A 22118-nucleotide genomic window follows, 5' to 3' on the forward strand; every position below is an offset into this window, starting at 1 on the left:
TTTCCCCCCTCTGTGGATCTTTCTCTCTCTCTGAGTGAGTCATGAGAGGGAAAGTAAAATGTGTAACTCACGCAAATGGATGGCTACTCAGAATCAGGTGCTGGCAGCCTGGTTCCTATGAAGTGTTCAATTTGCAAACACTTCCTGTTAGGGAATACTACTTGTTGTGGTAAAGGTAAAGGACCACTGGGCAGTTTGTTGTTGTTGTTGTTATTTAGTCGTTTAGTCATGTCCGACTCTTCGTGACCTCATGGACCAGAGCACGCCAGGCACTCCTGTCTTCCACTGCCTCCCGTAGTTTGGTCAAACTCATGCTGGTAGCCTCGAGAACACTGTCCAACCATCTCGTCCTCTGTCGTCCCCTTCTCCTTGTGCCCTCCATCTTTCCCAACATCAGGGTCTTTTCCAGGGAGTCTTCTCTTCTCATGAGGTGCCCAAAGTATTGGAGTCTCAGCTTCAGGATCTGTCCTTCCAGTGAGCACTCAGGGCTGATTTCCTTAAGAATGGAGAGGTTTGATCTTCTTGCAGTCCATGGGACTCTCAAGAGTCTCCTCCAACACCATAATTCAAAAGCATCAATTCTTTGGTGATCAGCCTTCTTTATGGTTCAGCTCTTAACTGGACAGTTAAGCCCAGTCAAAGGTGACTATGGGGTTGTGGCACTCATCTCGCTTTCAGGTCAAGGGAGCTGGCGTTTGCCCACAGACAGCTTTCCAGGTCATGTGGCCAGCAGGACTAAACCGCTTCTGGTGCAACAGAACACCATGACGGAAACCAGAGTGCATGGAAATGCCGTTTATCTTCCCACCACAGAGGTACCTATTTATCTACTTGCACTGGTGAGCTTTCAAACTGCTAGGTTGGCAGGAGCTGGGACAGAGCAACAGGAGCTCACCCTGTCATAGGGATTCAAAGCATCACCCTTCTGATCAGCAAGCCCAAGAGGCTCAGTGGGTTAGACCACAGTGCCACAACATCAAGGGCCATGACCATACGGCAGCATGAAGCAATCAGAATTTAGCTCCCTACAAGAGGTCCTGCAACTGGACAAATTAACATGTGATGGTGCACCCCATCTCCATTGCCCTCTGCAAAACTGAGGGTGAATGTGTGAAGCAGGGAGTTTGCATCTGCTTGCAAATATTCCTGCCATGATGCAGAAACATGGAAAATCAGGATTCCACTTCATGTGAAGAGCTCACATGAGCAGAAGCAGTCTTCCCAATGAAACTGTTGGACTTGTTCCTCCAGCCCCTTACTTGTTAGTTTGGGACACTTGGAGAGGTTTTTATATTTCTGCCTTGTTTTCCTCATTTATCTTCAAATACTTCAAGAAGACGGTTGCATACAATCTCCACACTTCTTCTTTGGCAATCACTCGTAGCTGAGTAAGATTGTCTTCCATAGACATGGTTTTAACAATGAGTCCATAAGTGACTTTGGAGGCCAATTCTGGACCCGCACATCCTTCCATAGTGGAGACATTGCTTTCTGGGTGGGAGTTGATCACAGTGTGGATTTGCCAAGCATGCCTTCCTCTTAGCACGCTTCTCCTTTGTGTCCTGGTCTGAGTGTCTTCAAAGCCCATGACACCTTTGGTAAAGGCTGTTCTCCAACTGGAGCACTTGCAGGCCAGTATTTCCCAGTTGTCAGTGTTTATACTACATTTTTTTTAGATTTGCCTACACACACACACACATACACACACACTACAAAATTTTATCTGCATTAACTAAAGTGGGCTGACCAGATGATGTCTCTTTAAGTTTTTCAATAGTATAATTCAATTTCCTTCGTTTGCACCAGATAAGCAACTTGCCCATTTATGAAAAGTACAAAATGGACATGCCTTGCAACTGTTATGAAATAGGATAACTAAAATTGTTAGACTAAGTGAAATTTAATGGAAAATGCTACTAGAGTTATTTGGCCTCAGCACCTTCTTTCAAAGTGAACTGACTTGCTGGAGGTAAATCAATTAGAGGTCACTGTTGACATGTCAGAGAGATTGGTGGTATCTTGAAATAGCAGCATGAGTTTTCAAGATAACATTACTGTGGCACTACTAATCCTACTATCATCTATCAATATCCCACACACACACACACCCCACAACAAATACATTTTAAGGTGACTTCTTGAGTTCTAAGACTGATCTGGAAAGTTCTGAGAAACTAGCCATGTAATGAGATGCACAAGCTACTCCTAGCTATGCTTACTTAGAAGTAGGATCCATTGATTTAAGTAAGATTGACTTCCATGTTATTATTCATAGGAATGTAGATGTGAAGCATAGATGGTTCCATAGATTTCAGCATAAGTGGGTACAGGTTTACATCTTGGAAAAGTATTAAATGACCTCTACTTGAAATGTTTGTTGCTGTTATCAGAAAACCATCAGAAGTAGCCAGAGGTACATACAGAATGTTAAGAAACTATGGAATAATGTTGAGGTGGTGAGGAGGTCAGAGGAGGTCCTGTTGAGGTCAAAGAGGAGACTGAAAGGAGATATGATAGCCATCTTCATATATCTAAAGGGCTGTCACATGGAAGAGGGAACAAGTTTGTTTTCTTCTGCTGTGGAAGGTAGGACTCAAACCAATGGCTTCAAGTTACAAGGAAGGAGATTCCAACTTCACACATGGAAATACTTTCTGACAGTAAGAGCTGTTCAAGAGTGGAACAGTCTGCCTTGGGAGGTTGTGGACCCTCCTACCTTGGAGGTATTTAACCAGAGGTTGGATGACCATCTGTCATGGATGCTTTAGCTGAGATTCCTGCAGTGCAAAGGAGTTGGACTAGAAGATTCTTGGGTCCATTCCAGCTCTACGATATTCTGATTCCATAATGCTATAACTCTTGAACATCCAGTGAAACTAGAACTCTTGAACATCCAATGATGGAAGATTCAGGACTGATAAAAAAGTATTTATTCATATAGTGCATAGTTTTCATTCAATTCATTCCCATAAGAAACTGTGATGGCCAACCATGTCAATGCCTTTAAAAGAGAATTGGACAAATTCATGAAAGATAAGGCTATTAATGGCTACTAGTAACAATGGCTATGTTCTGCCCCCATGGTCAGAAATGGTGATACTTCTGAATATCAGTTGTTGGAAGCCACAAAATGGGAGAGTGCTTTTGTGCTCAGGTCCTGTTTGCCAGTTCAATGCAGGGATCTGGTTGGCCAATGTGTGAACAGAATGCTGGATTAGATGAGACATTGGTGTGATCCAGCAAGCCTCTATGTTCTTAAACGACTGCAGAAGATTTAATGCCTTCTGAAACAATCAGGCTTTTTTGAAAATTAGCATGCTAATCATGAGACTGTTGACATATGCGGATCCATATGGTAATCCATATAGACCAAAATAAAAACAAACACGTTTCTACCATATTTTGAAGTCGCATAATGAGTAATTAAAATAATACTTACATTTTTCATCCATGCTAATAATTGCTGAGTTAATAATTTATCCTGGAAAGCTGTATGTTAAACTTATGCAATCAAGAGTACTGGAGGGCATGTATTTGTGTTTAAGTATGATACTCTTTGAAGAATTCAGTTTTCTGGTGGAGCCGCGCACCAGAATGGGGGCAGTTCAAGAGCAGTATCAGAAAACTGGGTGAACTCCAAGGTGCAAAAAATATCAAATAGGAAACTTGTCTATATGGGGCAGGGGGTCCAATGTTGTGCACTACAGCCCAGAGTAATGGCAGAGATGGGCCATAATTCTTGACATGCAGAGTGTGGACAAATACAGTAATATTGAAACTGAACTTAGTAGACAAGTCAATGAGCAGCTTCTCTTTCTCATAAATTACAAAGGATAAACCTGTAGTTGGGGGCCCTGTGGATAGCATTCAGCTGCTGAATAGAGGCAACATCTCTGTCCTGATTTTCTTGAGAATCAAGGCCGCAAGGGCTGAATTTCAGTCCATTTCAATTGGACTTAGATGCACTTACTTTCACTGCACTCAAGGTTCTCAGAGTTCTGGCCGCCCATTGTTTCCAGTTACCTCTAGCTCATATCCAGATCCCCCAGTCCCTTAAAGTAAGTGTAACATCACTCTGGCCTGTGCCGTTTGCCAGAGGAACAATGACCACTGGACCTCTCCCTGCTGCACCATCACAAGAGGAAAAAACAGTCTGACCTCAGACATTGGCCAAAGAGGGAGCAGTAGCAGATATCTTCTCCCTCCCTTCTAGTACTTGAATTATGAAGAAGAAGAAGAGGAGGAGGAGGAGGGGGAGGAATTTGGACTTGATATCCCACCTTTCACTCCCCTTAAGGAGTCTCAAAGTGGCTAACAATCTCCTTTCCCTTCCTCCCCCACAACAAACACTCTGTGAGATGAATGAGGCTGAGAGACTTCAGAGAAGTGTGACTAGCCCAAGGTCACCCAGCAGCTGCATGTGGAGGAGCGGGGAAGCGAACCAAGTTCACCAGATTATGAGTCCACCGCTCTTAACCAAGAGCAAGAGGACCCAGCTTCTTATTGTCTGCAATTCTCTTTTGCTCACTGTTTTAGAGAGTTATAGAGGGACACATTGGCTAAAACTGGGGGAAGTCAAGAAGCATCATATCATTGTCATGTTTCTACTACTTGTTGGAGGAGCAAGTTGAGCTTTTTTTTTGGGGGGGGGGGGGGTTGCAGGACAACCTAGAAGTCATTTCCATTATTTCAGATCTTCAGTGTCCATGAAGAACAAACATTAGATTTACAACCAGCAAGTAGAAAAATTGAAAGATGTTATAATACTGTCCAAAGGAAAGAGAAAGCCAGAGTCTTTGGAGCTGTGAGGGATAAATCCCTAAACTTCAAAGCAACCATGTGGCTTTTAAAGGGGGAAATTGTTATATGAAGTAATGTAGCACAAAATCAGAAAGGTCATTTTATTAGTCCCTAGATGGGTTTAACTAAAGTACACTGGAGGGTACTGAATAGCAATGGTGATTATTGATATAGCCATAAATGACTCCACGAGGTGCAAGGCAATAGGAGAGCAAGCCCTAGATCTTGAGACAGAGGATTGGGTGGGGAATGTCACTCGCTTGCTGTGAACACAGCTCCGAGCAATTTGAATCAATGATCTTGCTTCATGGTTAACCAAGAGAAAATCCGACACGTTTGTGGCTACAATAAAGAATATCACTTCTAAGTGAACTTCCCAGAAATTTGTATTTCTGAAAATCAAGCTAAACTGCAGGGGGTGGGGGAAATGATTCAGATTAAATTACCTTAGTTAAGAAGAAAGTAGAGAAAATGTGGACTAAGGGATGAGTTTCCAAGGGTTTGAAAGTGAAGCTATTACATGTATTTCTTCTACAGGGTGCAGGGGGGAAAGAATCAAAGGAAAAGAGTTGTATGCGTTCCTAGAAGGAGTTAGAGGAAGCTGTACCATTGTGTGGACAGGTAGGAGAATTTTGAGAGAGTCAAAAGTGGTGAGGAAAGAGGACATATTGAAATATGTGACTGTGCTTGGAGAGCAGGTAACAGAAAGAAATGGAAACAGGAGACAGGAGAGTCACAGAGCTGTGGTAAACTAAGTTCTAACAGAGTAAATACACTTTTCTGGAACTCGTCTCCAGGTCCAGAAATAAAGAGATAAGGCATGGGTTTAAATAAGGGCCATAATTTTATCCATTTTAAAGGGCTCTGAAACAAATCAAATCTAAATATTTAGGTTCAAAACTCACTTGAGCGGAGTGCCTTAATTACTGCAAACCCGATGTTCAGAGTGACATCATCGTGCTTTAGTGTAATTTGTCATCCTGGCCTTTTCCAGCCACACCTTCTATGTGACAGAATCCCGTTCTCATCACCACAACCTGAACTTTGGATGAATGAGTCAGTCTGTCCTCAAAGTGCCTATTCCCTGACTTCCTGAGCCCAGTAGCTCTAAGTCTCTGATTAAGGCACCTTAACAGCTGCCTCTGGGTACATAGTGAGATCTTTTCATCCAATACTACATTCTTTTATCTGTAATGACCCTGTCAGTTGTGAGCTATTGCACCTTCCACTGATCTTCCCCAAACCAACATACTGGTCCCACAGGGCAGAGCGAGCAACTTCTCCCAGTCCAATGGCGAATCTGAATCGAGAGGGAATCATTACTTGGCCCCATAAGTTCACACTTCAGCATCAGCTGGCTAGCTGGGAGGGGGCAGAATGCAATATTCTCAGTTAGAGAGGGATTAGGAATTCACACTACCCTGGTGCCTGGCTTCTGTTGACCTGCCACTATGAGGTCAGAAGGCCATTGGATCCATTCCCATGTCCTGGCTACAGGATACAGGTGTACCTCCCCTTGAACTCTTCCACATACATTCAGGAGAAATGTCCACCCCCTCCATCCTAGTCACCCAGGAATGAAACTATGTCTCAGTAAATTGACACAAGGCAAATACAAATGACCAGTGAATTGTGAAAGAGATTGTGTGATGACAGTGACTGGTTGATATTTTGGCCCTTCAAATTACATTCAGCAAAGGGAATCAGCTATAAAGTAAGGGTAAGACCACCTCCTGTTTATGACCATAGCAATTTGAAATTTTCTGAATTTCGCAACACTATTTCCCAGCAAAGTAATGTGTACATAAATGCATCTACCAATTAAAATAATCTACAGAAACACACTATAGTTAGGGAAATGGCTCTTCAAAAATATGCATGTCAGGGAAAATGTGCACTAAAATTCTAGAGAATTTCCACATGTTCTCCCCCCCCCCCCCCCGCACAAAAAAAATATTGAAGTGGAAATGCCAAGAACTGAATTAAAACAATTCATGGTTTCAGAACATGTTACTAAGCATAGAAATAATAACCATCTATTACAAAGGAACACCATGGAGGGGGAAAAAATAAATGCACTTAACAATGCTGACTTTTCTAGTTCGGCACTGATGTTGAAACACAAAGAGGATGTCGCCAATACAAAAATGAGCTTTTGAAATCAACACATTTTAAGCCAGTCAAGTGAATATAACCTTGCTCTCAGAAAGCAAATCAGATTCCAAGCTGCCAAATGGATCTAGAAAAAGGCTCTACTTGCAACATTTGCTTCTTATAGGCTTCAAAAAATTAAATCAAGTCACAGCCAGACATAGGGAGCAGTAAAGCACCTGGACACATTATGATACATTATGAAATAAATAAGCTTCTAGTTGCAATATCCAGACCCTTGTTAGCCAACAAGTAATGAAAAATGTCAAATTATCCTGAACAGCTGGGAGGAAGGAAACAGTTACAGCATTATTCTATTGAAAGAGTGTTTGCTTTTGATGTCAAGCATGTTATATCGTTGAGGGGTTTTATTGTACCCATTAGTCCTGAATTGTTGTTTCTGAAGGTTAAACTTTCTGTTGTGGAAGCAGTTTTGAGTTTGCATCTTCATTTGACACCTTCTATAAAGCTGGTCAAAAGGAGGGGCACTTTTTCTGAACATTTAGGTCCATGGAGAACAGCCTCCACGTTTTTAACAATATTTCAGCTACGATGGAGAAAGAGAGATGATGTGTTTGTTCACTGAAGGCTATGCTAGTCTGTGTCCTCAGTGAGATCAACATACTGCCAGCTCTGGCTCTATGTTGACAAAGTGTCATTTGGTTTTTCCCCACATGGCTGGTATTGTCCATGTGTCTATCCCCAGGAAGTAGAGCACAATAAACTATGATATCAAAGCAACAGCAGATCAGGGAAAGGAGAAAACTGGACAGTGAGAAGCATGCATGAAGAAGACAATATTCATGTTGAGTAGGGTTGCCATACGTCTTGAATTTCCTAGAATACAGTAGTCAGTAACAGTGTCAGGGCAGAAATCGCTGAGATGTCTGGGAAAATTTGGTGAATTTCCTTAAAATGTTAAGGAAATCTTCCACTGTCCCAACAGTTCTGCTGTTACCCACAAATACAAAATGGGTGATATCTGGCATACTCCTAAGTACATACTGGCAGCTGCCAATATGATGCCTGCAGTTATTGTTTGACTCCAACTCCCATCAGCCACAGCTACTATGTCCATTGGCCAGGCATACAGAGCCGAGCTGACCTTCAACATCATCTTGAGGACACCCTATTGCTCCCCCTCGACTAAGGTCATTGGAGACCTTTCTGAACATTTTCCAGGGGAGGGGAGGAAATATTTTTGAGTATTGTGATAGCTCACAGGCTGCTATGATTGGTAGCTCTTCTTCTTCTGAGGCTATGATTATATATTTTTTTTACAGTGTTGTCAGGGGTTCAGGAGCAGAGTCACAGGAGAGGGAGGAAACGGAGAGCGAGGGGGAGGAGTCTGAAGGAAATGTCAGCGACGACAGTAGTCCGAGGTCTCTGAGTCTCTCCAGTGACTCGGAGGATTCACAGAAAGGGGCCCCCATGGTCAGGGCAAGGGGAGTGCCCAGGGGGATACCTCCAGAAGAAGGGGCCAGAGGGGACTCAGAGAGTAGCAGCTGGAAATCCGGACCAGCGTCCCCCCCAGAGTGCAGTAGGGGGGAGGAGTCCAAGGCATCGGGATCAGGGAGCGCGCAGGCAGAGGGAGAACGTGAGGCAGGAGTGACCACACCCTCGTCAGGGAGCGAGGAAACGGTCATCCGGAAAGTTAAACGCGCGCGCGCGCCAAGTTCAAATGTACAGGAGGGCGGCAAGGTGGGCAGCCCGGGTAGGGAGCCAGGTCCTAAAGCCCGCCGAAGAGAGGGGGAGGAGTCAGAGGGGTCAAGCTCTGCGTCAGAAGAGTCCAGGAGGAATGAGACCCCGGGGGGTAGTAAGACCCAGAGGAAGAGAGAGAGAAGGAAGAGGTGGAGTAAGATCAGAGTCTTAACCTGGTGCACAGGGGGCGGAGACCCAGACAGAGCTTCGCCGGTCTAAAGTCCAGACGTAGAGCTGGGACGCTGAGACTTGTAAATGGAGACTATTCTTCAATAAAGACTTTGATACTGTACTATCGGCTAGCGTTGGTCCTTGGTGAGCTGGGACCCGGAGCCAGCTCTGACAGTAAGCTCTGTCTCCTTTTTAAAGTTTTGGCACCAAGAACCTCGCCACGTGAGTCGACGCAGCGAGGGCAGAGGAGGGGTGCTTACAGAGCTCACAAAACTCAGGCAAGATGACGACGGAAGAGCAGATAAAAGCCCTGCAAGAAGCGGTGACACAACTCAGCACGGAGGTAATTGCATCCAGGAAGAGAGAGGAGGAAATGGTTACCTCCTGCCGGGATCTCCAGGTCAGGTTGGACGTGCTTTCTAAACAGGGGCAAATGGGATCCAAGGCAGAAGGCATTGGCTTGGGGAGAAGGGGAGGCAGCCTTGTATCGCATTTCGACGGGAGTTTGCAGCAGTACCCCAACTTCAGAGCAGACCTGCTGTTTGCGCTGGATCTACTTGACAAAGACTTTAGAGATGAGAGAGAGAAAGTGGGGTTTATCTTGTCCCATTTGCATGGGGAAGCCAAAACGTGGCTGAGGAATCTATGGAGGGACGATGATCCAGCGCTCCAAGATGCGAAGGCTTTTATTAAAGCAATGGACTCATGTTTTTTATCAAAGGTAGACGTCGATATTGCCAGGAGGGACATACATGGACTTAAACAAGGCAAAGCCAGCGTGAGGCAGTACCATACACGCTTTTTCGGATTGGTTCATGCCCTGGGGTGGGAAAAAGATTCTGCGCCAGTCAGAGACCTCTTTTGGGAGGGGTTGAATGCAGATGTAAAAGCAGAGATCGGAAGGGGGGAGAGACCAAGGAGCACCCAGCAAGTAGTCCAGAGGGCTCTGGAAATCGGGGTGCATCTGGAAGAACGTCCTTGGAACAGGGAAGAAGGGCGTTGGGGAAGGGCACCAGCCAGAGCACCTCCCTTCTTTCCCAGAGAAGCAGCGCGTGCGCACTCCACACCCTCGCAGGGAGGGGGAGAAGAGCCGATGGAGATCGGAGGTGCCAGGGCTCAGTCAGCTAACAGAGCCCTAACACCGGGAGCAGCCAAAACGAAGCCTCCTAGAGGGAACAGGAAGTGCTACATCTGCGACAGTGCTCAACACATGGCGAAAGAGTGTCCCCAGAGGCTCCACAAGCACACTGCAGCCTCGGCAACAGTCGCAGAAGCAGCTCAATTGAAAACGCAGCAACAGTTAAACGACGGAGTCTGGCTGGAGGAGGAGGCACTGGGGTCCAGCCAGACAAGTCAATGAAACAATCCCCAGCACTTTTGCAACCCACAGACCCCCTCCCACCCAAACCAGTGGTGCAGCTTACAGCGTCTCTCCAACTGCCCAATGGACGCACTCTGGAGGTGCCGATCACCATTGACTCCGGCAGTAACGCTGACTTTATAGGACTGGAATTCATTCAGCAGCACAATATACCACTGCTACCAGCCACACTGCCCCTGAACGTTGTCACGGTGGATGGCAGAGACTTGTTAGGGGGGCAGGTGGTGCAACAAACGCAACCAATGGTGATGCGGATTGGAAATCACCGAGAAGTCATCAGCTTTAATGTCACCCACCTGTCGGACACGCCTGTAGTCCTGGGCATGAGTTGGCTGCACAGGCACAGCCCAGCATTGGCGTGGTACCAGCGCCAACTGACCTTCGGCTCCTCCTATTGCGCGGAACATTGCATCCTTCCTAGCCCGGAAGGAGGAGGGGACGACCCGCAGCTACAATTAGGCACGCTGCAAGCAGTGCCGCGCAAGTACGCAGCGTTTTTGGAGGTTTTCTGCGAGAAGGAAGCGGACAAGCTGCCTCCCCACAGGCCCTATGACTGCAAGATTGACCTCCTGCCAGGAGCGACGCTGCCAGCCGGGAAACTGTATTCCATGTCTGAGGACGAGCTGCAGGAGCTCAAGGAGTTCATAGACCTCAACTTGAAGCGCGGTTTCATCCGGGAGTCGAAGGCAGTCCTGTATTCTTTGTGAAGAAAAGGGACACGCCCCAAAAGAGGCTTGTAGTTGATTTCAGGCTCTTAAATGCCAAGACCAAGCCCACGGCCTTTCCCATGCCCAAGATAGATGACCTGCTGGCAACGGTGAGGAAAGGACGCGTTTTTACAAAATTGGATCTGCGAGGGGCGTACAACCTGATTCGCATACGGGAAGGAGACGAGTGGAAGACTGCCATGTTCACGCCCCTGGGCACATATGAATACAGAGTTATGCCCTTCGGTTTACAAAATGGCGCCCACTGTTTTCAAGCCTTCATGCATCACGTCCTGGCGGGTCTCCTCTACAAGACATGCGTCTGCTTCTTGGACGACATCCTGATATTCTCAGAATCTGAGGAGACCCACGAAGGTGACGTCAAGGAAGTTCTGCAGAGACTGCAGGAGCATCGGCTGTATGCCAAGCTGGAGAAGTGCCAGTTCGACAGGAAGGAGGTGGATTTCCTGGGCTACAAGCTGTCGGACAAGGGGCTTGCCATGGACAGCGCCAAGGTTCGCGCAGTGTTGGACTGGAAGAGCCCGCGCAATCGGAAGGAGGTCCAGCGGTTTGTGGGGTTCGCCAACTTTTACCGCAAGTTCATCAAGGGGTTCGCGATGCAGACGGCGGCCATTACCGACACGCTCAGCTCTAAGAAGAAGAAGTTCATCTGGACGGAGCAAGCGGAGCAGTCCTTTCAGAACCTTAAGCGTCTCTTCTCGTCCGAAGGGCAGCTACTGCATGTGAATCCCAGCAAACCGATGAGGGTTGAAACAGACGCCTCAGACAGAGCCGTGGGCGCCGTACTGTTGCAGGAGGACCCGCATGGGGACTGGAGACCGTGTGCCTTCTACTCTAGGAAGCTCAGCAAGTCGGAGCAGAACTACACCATCTGGGACAGGGAGTTGCTGGCCATTCATGCAGCATTCAAGGCGTGGCGGCACTTCCTCGTCGGGGCCAAACACACAGTGCAGGTTCGCACGGATCATAAGAACCTGGAGTACTGGCGCACGGCAAGGTTCCTGAACCAGCGGCACATCAGATGGGCGGAATTTTTCGCGGATTTTGACTTCAGGATAGAATACATCCCAGGCGACAACAACATCATGGCGGATGCACTGTCCAGAAAGCCGCAATACCTCGAAGAGGCGGCACCAGCAGCGGCCAAGCACATTTTCGCTCCGAAAGCGTGGGCGTGCGCTTCAGCAACCGTGGACTTGGAGGCGGTCCGTCGAGCACTGCAGGAGGACCCCTTCGCACAAGCCAAGATGGAGGAGGTGCACAAGGGCACGGTGAAGGACGACGAGTTCCAAGTACGAGACGGATTGCTCATCCGCAGAGGAGCACTCTATGTACCGGGAGACGACCTCCGGGCGAAAGTACTGCAGCAGTTACACGACGCACCCACCGCCGGGCACTTTGGCAAGGAGAAGACGGCAGAACTAGTTGCCAGAGATTTTTGGTGGCCCAAGATGCGGGGGGAAGTCGCGGAGTATGTCTCGAGGTGCGACACCTGCCAAAGGGCCAAGTCAGTGCACAAACCTCCGGCGGGACTGCTCGAACCGCTGCAGACCCCGAGCGAACCGTGGGAGAGGGTGGCCCTGGACTTTGTCACGGATTTACCCAGCTCAAGGGGTAAAACGGCAGTGCTAGTGGTGGTGGACATGTTCACTAAAATGGCCCACTTCATTCCGTGCGCGAAGGTGGCCACGGCAGAACAGACCGCCAAACTGTTCATAGACCACGTCTTCAGGGTACACGGACTGCCACGGTCTATCTTGTCCGACAGGGGGCGCCAGTTCATTTCGAGCTTCTGGCAGAAGCTGATGGGTTTCCTGAACGTCAAGATCAACCTAGCGTCGGCGAGACACCCGCAAACCAACGGACAAGCGGAGCGCGTCAACGCCATCATGCAGCAGTACCTGAGATGCTATGCAAATCAACAGCCGACGACATGGGTGGACTACCTGCCGCTCGCTGAGTTCGCTTACAACAACACGAAGCACGTGTCCACAGGGGTGACGCCGTTCTTCGCCAACAACGGGAGGCATCCCAGAACCTTCCCGGGATTAGAGAGACTGGGGGAGGGGGAGCCACAGGCAGCGGAAGGCTTGGCGGCGGAATTGCAGGAAGTCCACGAGCAGCTTAGGAGGCAGTTAGAGCTTGCAAAGCACGCATACAAACTGCAGGCTGACAAGCACAGGAGGGTTGGTGAAGACATACAGGTGGGAGACTGGGTGTGGTTAGCGGCCCACGCAGTGCCGACCAGATCCTTAGCTAAGAAGAAACTCGGACATAAGCAGCTAGGACCTTACCTAGTTGAGGCACAGATCAATCCGGTGGCCTTCCGGTTGACGCTTCCGGAAGGATCCAGAATGCACCCAGTATTCCATAGGTCGGTGCTCACGCCCTACAAAGCACCTCACCGATTTCAGGCGCAGGGCACGGCACCAGACCAGTATAGGGAGATCCCCCCAAGGAGGGAGTTGCCAAGAAGGGAACCCATCAACCAGGTCACAGAGATTTTGGACTCGAGATGGGGGGAAGAGGGAGTAGAATATTTTCTCGCAAGAGAAGGTACCCCGGCCAGCGCCAACAGTTGGGTGCCGGACTATGCCCTGGACGAGCCTCTCCTCAAAGAGGAGTTTCATGCCTTGTTCCCACACAGGCCCATGCCAGCCGAGTATTTCGACGACTGGCTTTTCACACCCACGCTTTCTACCAGCACGTTCCAGGGATTCACCTCGGACGAAGAACCAGCATTAGAAACACGTTCACCGGAGGGCTCGCCCTCGGGGTTTGCCTCAGACCGCTCGTTTTGGTGGGACAATCGAGGAGAGGAGAGGTGGCTGAGGGGCCCTTGGCAGGCAACGGACCCAGAGGGGAACGAGGGTGAGAGGGCCATGGACGTGATGGGGGAGGACGTTGGGTTCGAGCATGGCGGCACGGAGATGGAAGCAGAGGAGAACGAGGTCGGCGAAGACACGGAGGACGAGGCGGATTTCTCTAACTGGATGCACGCCACGGGGGACGAACTGTATCCACCATTCACCCCCACAACGACGGAGCACCCAGCACCCCCGCTGGAGGAAGGGGAGGGGGGAAGGGGGGGCTTCGAGGGGGGGATGGATGTCAGGGGTTCAGGAGCAGAGTCACAGGAGAGGGAGGAAACGGAGAGCGAGGGGGAGGAGTCTGAAGGAAATGTCAGCGACGACAGTAGTCCGAGGTCTCTGAGTCTCTCCAGTGACTCGGAGGATTCACAGAAAGGGGCCCCCATGGTCAGGGCAAGGGGAGTGCCCAGGGGGATACCTCGAGAAGAAGGGGCCAGAGGGGACTCAGAGAGTAGCAGCTGGAAATCCGGACCAGTGTCCCCCCCAGAGTGCAGTAGGGGGGAGGAGTCCAAGGCATCGGGATCAGGGAGCGCGCAGGCAGAGGGAGAACGTGAGGCAGGAGTGACCACACCCTCGTCAGGGAGCGAGGAAACGGTCATCCGGAAAGTTAAACGCGCGCGCGCGCCAAGTTCAAATGTACAGGAGGGCGGCAAGGTGGGCAGCCCGGGTAGGGAGCCAGGTCCTAAAGCCCGCCGAAGAGAGGGGGAGGAGTCAGAGGGGTCAAGCTCTGCGTCAGAAGAGTCCAGGAGGAATGAGACCCCGGGGGGTAGTAAGACCCAGAGGAAGAGAGAGAGAAGGAAGAGGTGGAGTAAGATCAGAGTCTTAACCTGGTGCACAGGGGGCGGAGACCCAGACAGAGCTTCGCCGGTCTAAAGTCCAGACGTAGAGCTGGGACGCTGAGACTTGTAAATGGAGACTATTCTTCAATAAAGACTTTGATACTGTACTATCGGCTAGCGTTGGTCCTTGGTGAGCTGGGACCCGGAGCCAGCTCTGACAAGTGTGTACTTTCTTTAATGGTCGGTTGACTGTGATAGATATTTGACAGACTGATTGATGCTCGGTCGGAACATTTAAATATTTTGACTCAGCATGGTGAGCAAGTGTAGTGCATTGGTTAGCAGGTCAATTTAGGACTTGGGAGATTCTCTCTCAACCATGGGACAGTCACTGTCTTCTGACCTAAGTTAGAGTCAGGTGATAGAGTTGCCGCAAAAAAAATGGGCAGGGGGAGAGCCATGTGTGATATCTTGAACTCCTTGGCAGAAAGCGGGATGCAAAAGCAATAATTAGTTAAAATAGATAAATATATTTCATCAAAATTTTAAACAGCAGAATTATTAGGGTGACCAGCTTTCCCTTAGTGTAGTAGTAGGGTGTGACCACAGACTGAATGTCTAATCTACCTTGGGTGACCAGACACAGTTATTGACAGGGCTCCAGCCCCTTCCACATGTCTGGGACTCAAAGAACAAATGTTATGGTCAAGGCTGGGACCTAGTATAGTGACTGGCGTTTCTGTGGGTTCAGCTATCAGAAGCTTCTTCAGATGCTCAGTGAATAGCAATTACTGTTACTCTGCATCTGTTTCATATATGAACATTTCTCATTATCCCCTTGGAGAGGAGAGAAACTGTACTAACACCAATATTAATGAAAATATTCCCGGAAGCAAATGTTTGTGTCTGTGTGCTATAGGCGTTAGGGCAATATAAAGATAGAACTTCTCAACATGTAATATAGCCAATACAGTGGAACATTTTAATTTGTGATTTATTTATTTATTACACCAATTGGTGTGTACAAAACTTTTAATTTGTGTAATTAATAAATCAAAATTTTTAGCACTCGTTGAAAAGTTAATATGCTTTGGATATACTGTAAATTGAGAAGTTATCAATAGGTACCAACAAAATAAATAGGTTGGGGGCTGAGTTGTGGGATTCCCTAACCACAGACGTGCATCTGGCACCTTCACTTTACGGCTTTCAGAGAATGCCGAACAGCGTTTCCAAAACTTGGGTCCTCAGTTGTTTGAGGACTACAGTTCCCGTCATCCCTGACCACTGGCCTTGCTAGCTAGGGACGATGGGATTTGTAGTCCAAAAACAGCTGGAGACCCAAGTTTAGGAAACAGTGGTGCTGAAGATGCACGCATTTATCTGCAATGTGTCTTTTCCGTTTCTGTGACTGTCATTTGTTTTAACCGCTTTTAATGCTGAATTTTATTTTTTGGGAACTGAGCCTGGGACCTCCTGGTAATGGACTGGTACTTAAATGTGGAGGAAGCGAAGGATGTAGGAATGGGGTGAAGAATCCCATATCATAGCTATTGTTCCTTTAACAAAGCAGTCACAAAAAAGTGACTGTGCTGGTTTTTAGCTAGTGCTGGACCAAAATATTATGCCCAGGCCTGCCTGCCTGCCTGCCTGCCTGCCTGCCTGCCTGCCTGCCTGCCTGCCTGCCTTCCTTCCTTCCTTTCTTTCTTTTTGCAGCAATGGTAGTTTAAAAATAAGAAAGCCAATCAGGTGCTTAGAGGAACCCATAAGCAACACCTGAGTGCAACAGTGCTCTCCACACTTGTGATTCCTAGAAACTAGTATTCAGAAACATACTGTTCTTGATAGTGAAGACAGGGTCACACACCCCCTGCCCCCCAAAAGTTAATCTTTCTGAGATCAGAAACAATGGCCAAGCTTCTCTGCAAGACAGCTTGCCTTCCATTAGTGAACTTTCCCTATAATGTGTAGTGAAAGTGGAATGTCCTATTCTGGGGTGAACTTTCAGTTCATGCAGGGCAAAAGTGAGGTTCAGCAACTCTGGCCAATAATCCCCTTTGTGAACTGAGTGCACACTTTGGAATCCAATCCAGTATTGGCTGCAGAGTACAGAGGTTGTATAGGCCACAGGTTCATAAGAATGTGGAAATGATTCCCTCTAGGTAGAAAGTTTGAAAACCACTCTGTTGTAATGCCAACTCTCAAGAGGAGTGAGAAAACGGTTGCAACCATGCTCTTCAAACAAGTAACATTTTTTGCTTATAAAAATATTTTGCAGCTGTGACTTTATATATTTCTCATTGCTTCGTGCTTCTTTTTGAAAATGCTCCTAATCTTACTCTCTGATTAGCCAACTTGAAAGCATCATAAGCACTTCGTATTAATTTGCACAACATTTAAAAATATTGCCAAGATACCGTCATAGAAGGTCTCATATAGTAATATTATAAACCATTACCTCTCACCCTAGCATTCCTATTCCATTTGTCCAAATGTCTGGATGTCTGCTCTTTTATGAGGGGTTTTATTTAGTGCAATAAGTCACAAATATCACGTAAGCCTGATTAAATGGGGGTGACTTTTAATAAATGAGCACATATAAACTTGGGTTTTCTTGGATGGTACCAATAACAACTGTCATCTGAGTTGCAAATACAGGTGCCATAAATCATCTGGTTTGCTTTGTGGATCTTTCAACCTTACCAATCACACGTTGATGCTCTTAGACTGTAAGCTGCATTAATATATAATTCAGGCAAGGATCTGTATGGCATGAGTTCTTATCCTAGATTTCTTATATGTCTTTCCCCTCAGTTTTCAGGCATTTAATGACAAATCACAACTCACTTTACGTGAGTCCCGATGTCTGCAGGTTAAACTCTTCGTTTGACATTTCAAAGGGAAGAGCTTTAGGATTAGCATTCGTCTCCCTCAAACTTTTTGCAAAGTGGAGCAAGACTTTTTTCCCCCAAAGCAGCAAGGCTGAACATACAAACTTGGACCAAGTCAACCTTATAAAAGCACAGCAAAAAAGGTCAGCCTCTCCGATGACACGGTTCAAATAGAGGCATTTACCTGCTGATCCTGGAATGTGTAAAGTGATCTTGTGTCCTACATTACTGAGGACAGTCTTTTCGTTAAAGAAGCCCTCTGTTTACATAGCTCTCTAGTCCACATCCAGTTTAAAGATATCGTAAGAAGGGAAACCAGGAACCTTGAAGTTGCTCATCAATGGTTAGCACCTAAATAGAGGGCCTTCTCAGTAGTGGTGCCCGCCCTGTGGAATGCCCTCCCATCAGATGTCAAGGAAATAAACAACTATCTGACTTTTAGAAGACATCTGAAGTCAACCCTGTTTAGGGAAGTTTTTAATGTTTGATGTTTTATCGTGAGTTTAATATTCTGTTGGGAGCCACCGAGAGTGTCTGGGGAAACCAGGCCAGATGGGTGTGGTATAAATAAATTATTAATTAATATTATAACAACAATAATTACTACAACAGCCCACAGACTAAACAGGCACATAGGTGATCTCATTCTTCCATACTTTGTGAAGATCTGTTTTTTTCTATATAAATTATTTCTAGATTTGCCTCTCTATATATGATAATCCTAATATTATGCAGTTTTTGTTTGTCATGCATTTCCTAGACTTTGATTATATGTGAGTGGCACTCTAGATCTTGACAATTTTCCAGCCACTATGTTTCTTGGTTCATTGTACAGGCTTATACATGCACAATGTAGGGCGGGGGAGTTGCCACAGGTACGAGAACCAAGCGAGTGGCGCTGTGGTCTAAACCACTGAGCCTCTTGGGCTTGCCGATCGGAAGGCCGGTGGTTTGAATCCCCATGACGGAGTAAGCTCTGGTTTCTCTGTCCCAGTGCCTGCCAACTTAGCAGTTCAAAAGCACACCAGTGGGAGTAGATAAATAGGTACCGCTGTGACAGGGAGGTAAACAGTGTTTCTGTGTGCTCTGGTTTCTGTCATGGTGTTCGTGTTGGCCACATGACCCAGAAAGCTGTCTGTGGACAAACGCCGGTTCCCTCGGCCTGAAGGCGAGATGAACACTGCAACCCCATAATTGCCTTTGCCTGGACTTAATTGTCCAGGCATCCTTTACCTTTCTTTTACCTTTCTACACATTTCTTAGTATAAGAAAAAATGGCATGAAACTGATGGACCACATGGAAATGGCGGAAATGATTGGCAGAATCCGAGACCAGGGAGAAGAGTCGATGGAGGAAGATTGGAAAAAATTCAAAGTATATTTACAGAAATATTGCAAAATTAATGAATGTTAGAAGAATATTGGAATGAAGGTATATGGTTTTAGCAGAAGTGTTATTAAGAATTATATGAATATTAATTGTTAATGTGTTAAAGTGGAAAATTTAAAGTAAAATTGTGTTGGGATAAATTACAGAACAAAAATTGAAGAAGAGGGAAAGGATTTGTTGAATTAGCAAATTTGAACTAGAATACAAAAAAGGGAGGTGCGAGGAAGTCGAGGAAATAAGCAAATGAAAGATACAGATATGAAATTTGGATGTGTGTTTAAATGTTTTTGTTTTCTTTATGTTGTATTGTTGTATTGTATTCTTTTTTATTGTTGACATATTGTTTGTTGAATTTATGTATTGTTTTTCTTTATTGTCTTTCTTTTCATAATTATAAAATATTCAATAAATATTATTTTTTTAAAAAAGGCAACTAAAACTAGGACACCAATAATGCCTGGAAACAATAGAGAAAGGTGTGGAGGCAAGATGAAGACAGGGTAGAAAGAGGTGGCTCAGCTGAGTAGCTGGGGAAATTACTGTAGATGTTCTGATGTGCAACTTTTAGATGAGCTGCGATTCTGTTAGGGGGTGGGCAAGAGGCAATCTTGGATGGTACACCAAGATCTGAAATATTTTTCAACATTCCTCTCCTTCTTTCTTTCTTTCTTTCTTTCTTTCTTTCTTTCTTTACCTGCACAATACTGGGGTATGATATTGAAGAAGGCATACAAAAGAGATGTTCTAATCATTGGCACTTAAGCCTTCTCCATATTCCTCTCTGGTTTTACAAGTCACCTGCTCACTGATCCTTCCATCATATTTATTTGAACCTAATGAAAATCTTGAAGGCTCTGATTGAAATAAAAATATAGCTTTCTTACTATGTGGATGGGTTGCCCCCTGGTTCAAATCAATACGTTCTGTGCTGCAAGGCAAAACACAGAATACTCGCATGAGCCTTTCCGAACCACAGGGAAAACATTAGTATACCACAATAAATCTTCATCAGCAATAGAGGAGCCAGGATTCCCTAGAAACTGGATCAGCCAGTTAATGGGAGCACAAAAAGAAAGCTAAATATCAGAAGAAAGTGCACCATTGACAAAATACTCAACAAGTTGGGAAATAAAGTGATGGCTTTTTTTCAATCTGGGAGACCTGAAGGCATAACCATTTTGAATATTCCTAGTTCATCTTCTGAGTTATGACAGATCAGTAGGAGACTTGCAGTCGCTTGAAGAGCCGGAACAACTTTTCTTGTCACAAAGTGGATTGCTGAATTTCTACTGGCAGCTCTAGTTTGCAGAGTTGACTGACAGCTTATCATATATATGGTGTGTGTGTGTGTGTGTGTGTGTGTGTACACACACACAAATGCAGCCCCCCCACCTTTCGGCAGATATGTTAGTACAATTTTATGATATCATGGGAGAATACTGCTATTAAACCCAATCATGATACAGTGGTACCTCAGGTTACATACGCTTCAGGCTACATACGCTTCAGGTTACAGACTCCACTAACCCAGAAATAGTGCGTCAGGTTAAGAACTTTGCTTCAGGATGAGAACAGAAATCGTGCTCCGGCGGCGCAGCGGCAGCAGGAGGCCCCGTTAGCTAAAGTGGTGCTTCAGGTTAAGAACAGTTTCAGGTTAAGTACGGACCTCCAGAACGAATTAAGTACTTAACCCGAGGTACCACTGTATGTTTAAAGTTTCATGTCCATCAGTTCAGGTTTTCAAGAAGCTGTAAGCCGAAGTTTTATTGTATATGCTGTTGCAGGTGCTATTGTTCATTTTGTTGAAGACTATTGACTTAGGCTAAATGAATGAATGAATTTATTTATTATTTCGGTCCCAGACCAATTCCAGCTCACATACAATATCAGAGAACAATAAATAATAATAATAAATTTTATTTATATCCCGCCCTCCCCAGCCAAAGCCGGGCTCAGGGCGGCTAACAACAATAAAACAGTACATAAGTACAAAGAAATCATAAAACACAATGGGGATAAATTTGAATATACAATTAGGTACAACAGGGATAATACAAATATGGCAACAGTTAAAAATATAAAGGTTAAAACCTCAGTCACTAAAATATAACCTAAAATTGTCATCTAAGGCCTTAATCATTAATGTTAGCACAGCTTGTTCCCTAAGTTTTATGGCAATCACACAGAATTTGGCCACTGAGGAGCTCCAGGGGATTTATTAATATTAATAATAAAGGAGATGAGCTGAGAATTTTATTTAAAATAATAATAATATTTGTAATATCTTGAGCTCTCCAGTGCCTCACAGGCACCCTTTTCAGAAAGCCCCCTGGAGCTTATCCTGACGTAGTGTTTTGCCAAAAGGGGAAAAAGGAAAAGCATTCCAAGAAATGGGTAGAATGAGAAGCTGGCTGAGAAGCCAGGAGAAGTTACTGTTCCAAAATTGTTAAAAGCAAGAATATATATCACAACACCCACTTCTTGTTAATGATTTTTAGGTGAGAGTAGCAGGAGATCCACACACATCATCGCCGCACCGGCAGCATATCTCTTCTTTCTCGTATCTAGAAATGCAAGGAGGGCCTTTACACTCGCCAGAAGCTTGGCTCTTCCTTCGCCAGTCCTGGATGGAGCCTTTAGAAAAGTCCCCTTTGCTCAGAGACTTTGCACCTGTCCATTGGAAGAGATAGGAAGCCCAGAACACTTGTTCTTTGGGTGTCCCTTTTATGAAGAGGCACGTAGTAAGATCATTGATCCCCTACTGGTGAGGCTCGCCGACCTCCCGGAAAAGCAAAAATTTGACCTTTTGCTGTTAGGCAAAGACCAGAAGATGACCTGGATGGTCGCCAGATTCTGTGTACAAATCTATGTACAAATCTATAGGCGCAGACCATCGCCCAACTCAAAAAATCCCCAAACTCGGTTCCATGGGTGACTCTGAGTCAACTCCCTGGGATAGTTTATTGTTGTACATTGTTTCGTCTGTTTTAACCATATTTGCACATCAGTTTCTAATGTTGTGAGTGTCCTCTATTTCAGAGGCTTCTACTCTGCAGCCTCTTATAGTTGTTTTAACTGACAGTCTTTTAGTTCTTATGCTCTTACAGTTGTTTTAACTGTGTGTTTTTATTTCTTATCTGTTTTAATTATCAGTTTTTACCCACCCATTAACCGTGTTTAATTTTGTATTTTATTCAGATGTTTTATCCTATGCTTGTTTCTTTGTCCTTATTTGCTCTAACAATTATCGGTTAAA

The 22118-nt window shown here is 45.8% G+C and overlaps 1 long non-coding RNA gene across 1 annotated transcript in view; it reads right to left on the reverse strand.

The window, feature by feature from the left end:
* LOC310657407 overlaps positions 1–22118 on the reverse strand; it is a 121409-nt gene that overhangs the window by 32109 nt on the left and 67182 nt on the right. The gene's annotated exons all lie outside the window — the stretch shown is intronic.

This window comes from Podarcis tiliguerta (assembly GCF_965153285.1).
Source record: "Podarcis tiliguerta genome assembly, chromosome: 9".
In the NCBI taxonomy this organism is placed as follows: Eukaryota; Metazoa; Chordata; class Lepidosauria; order Squamata; family Lacertidae; genus Podarcis; species Podarcis tiliguerta.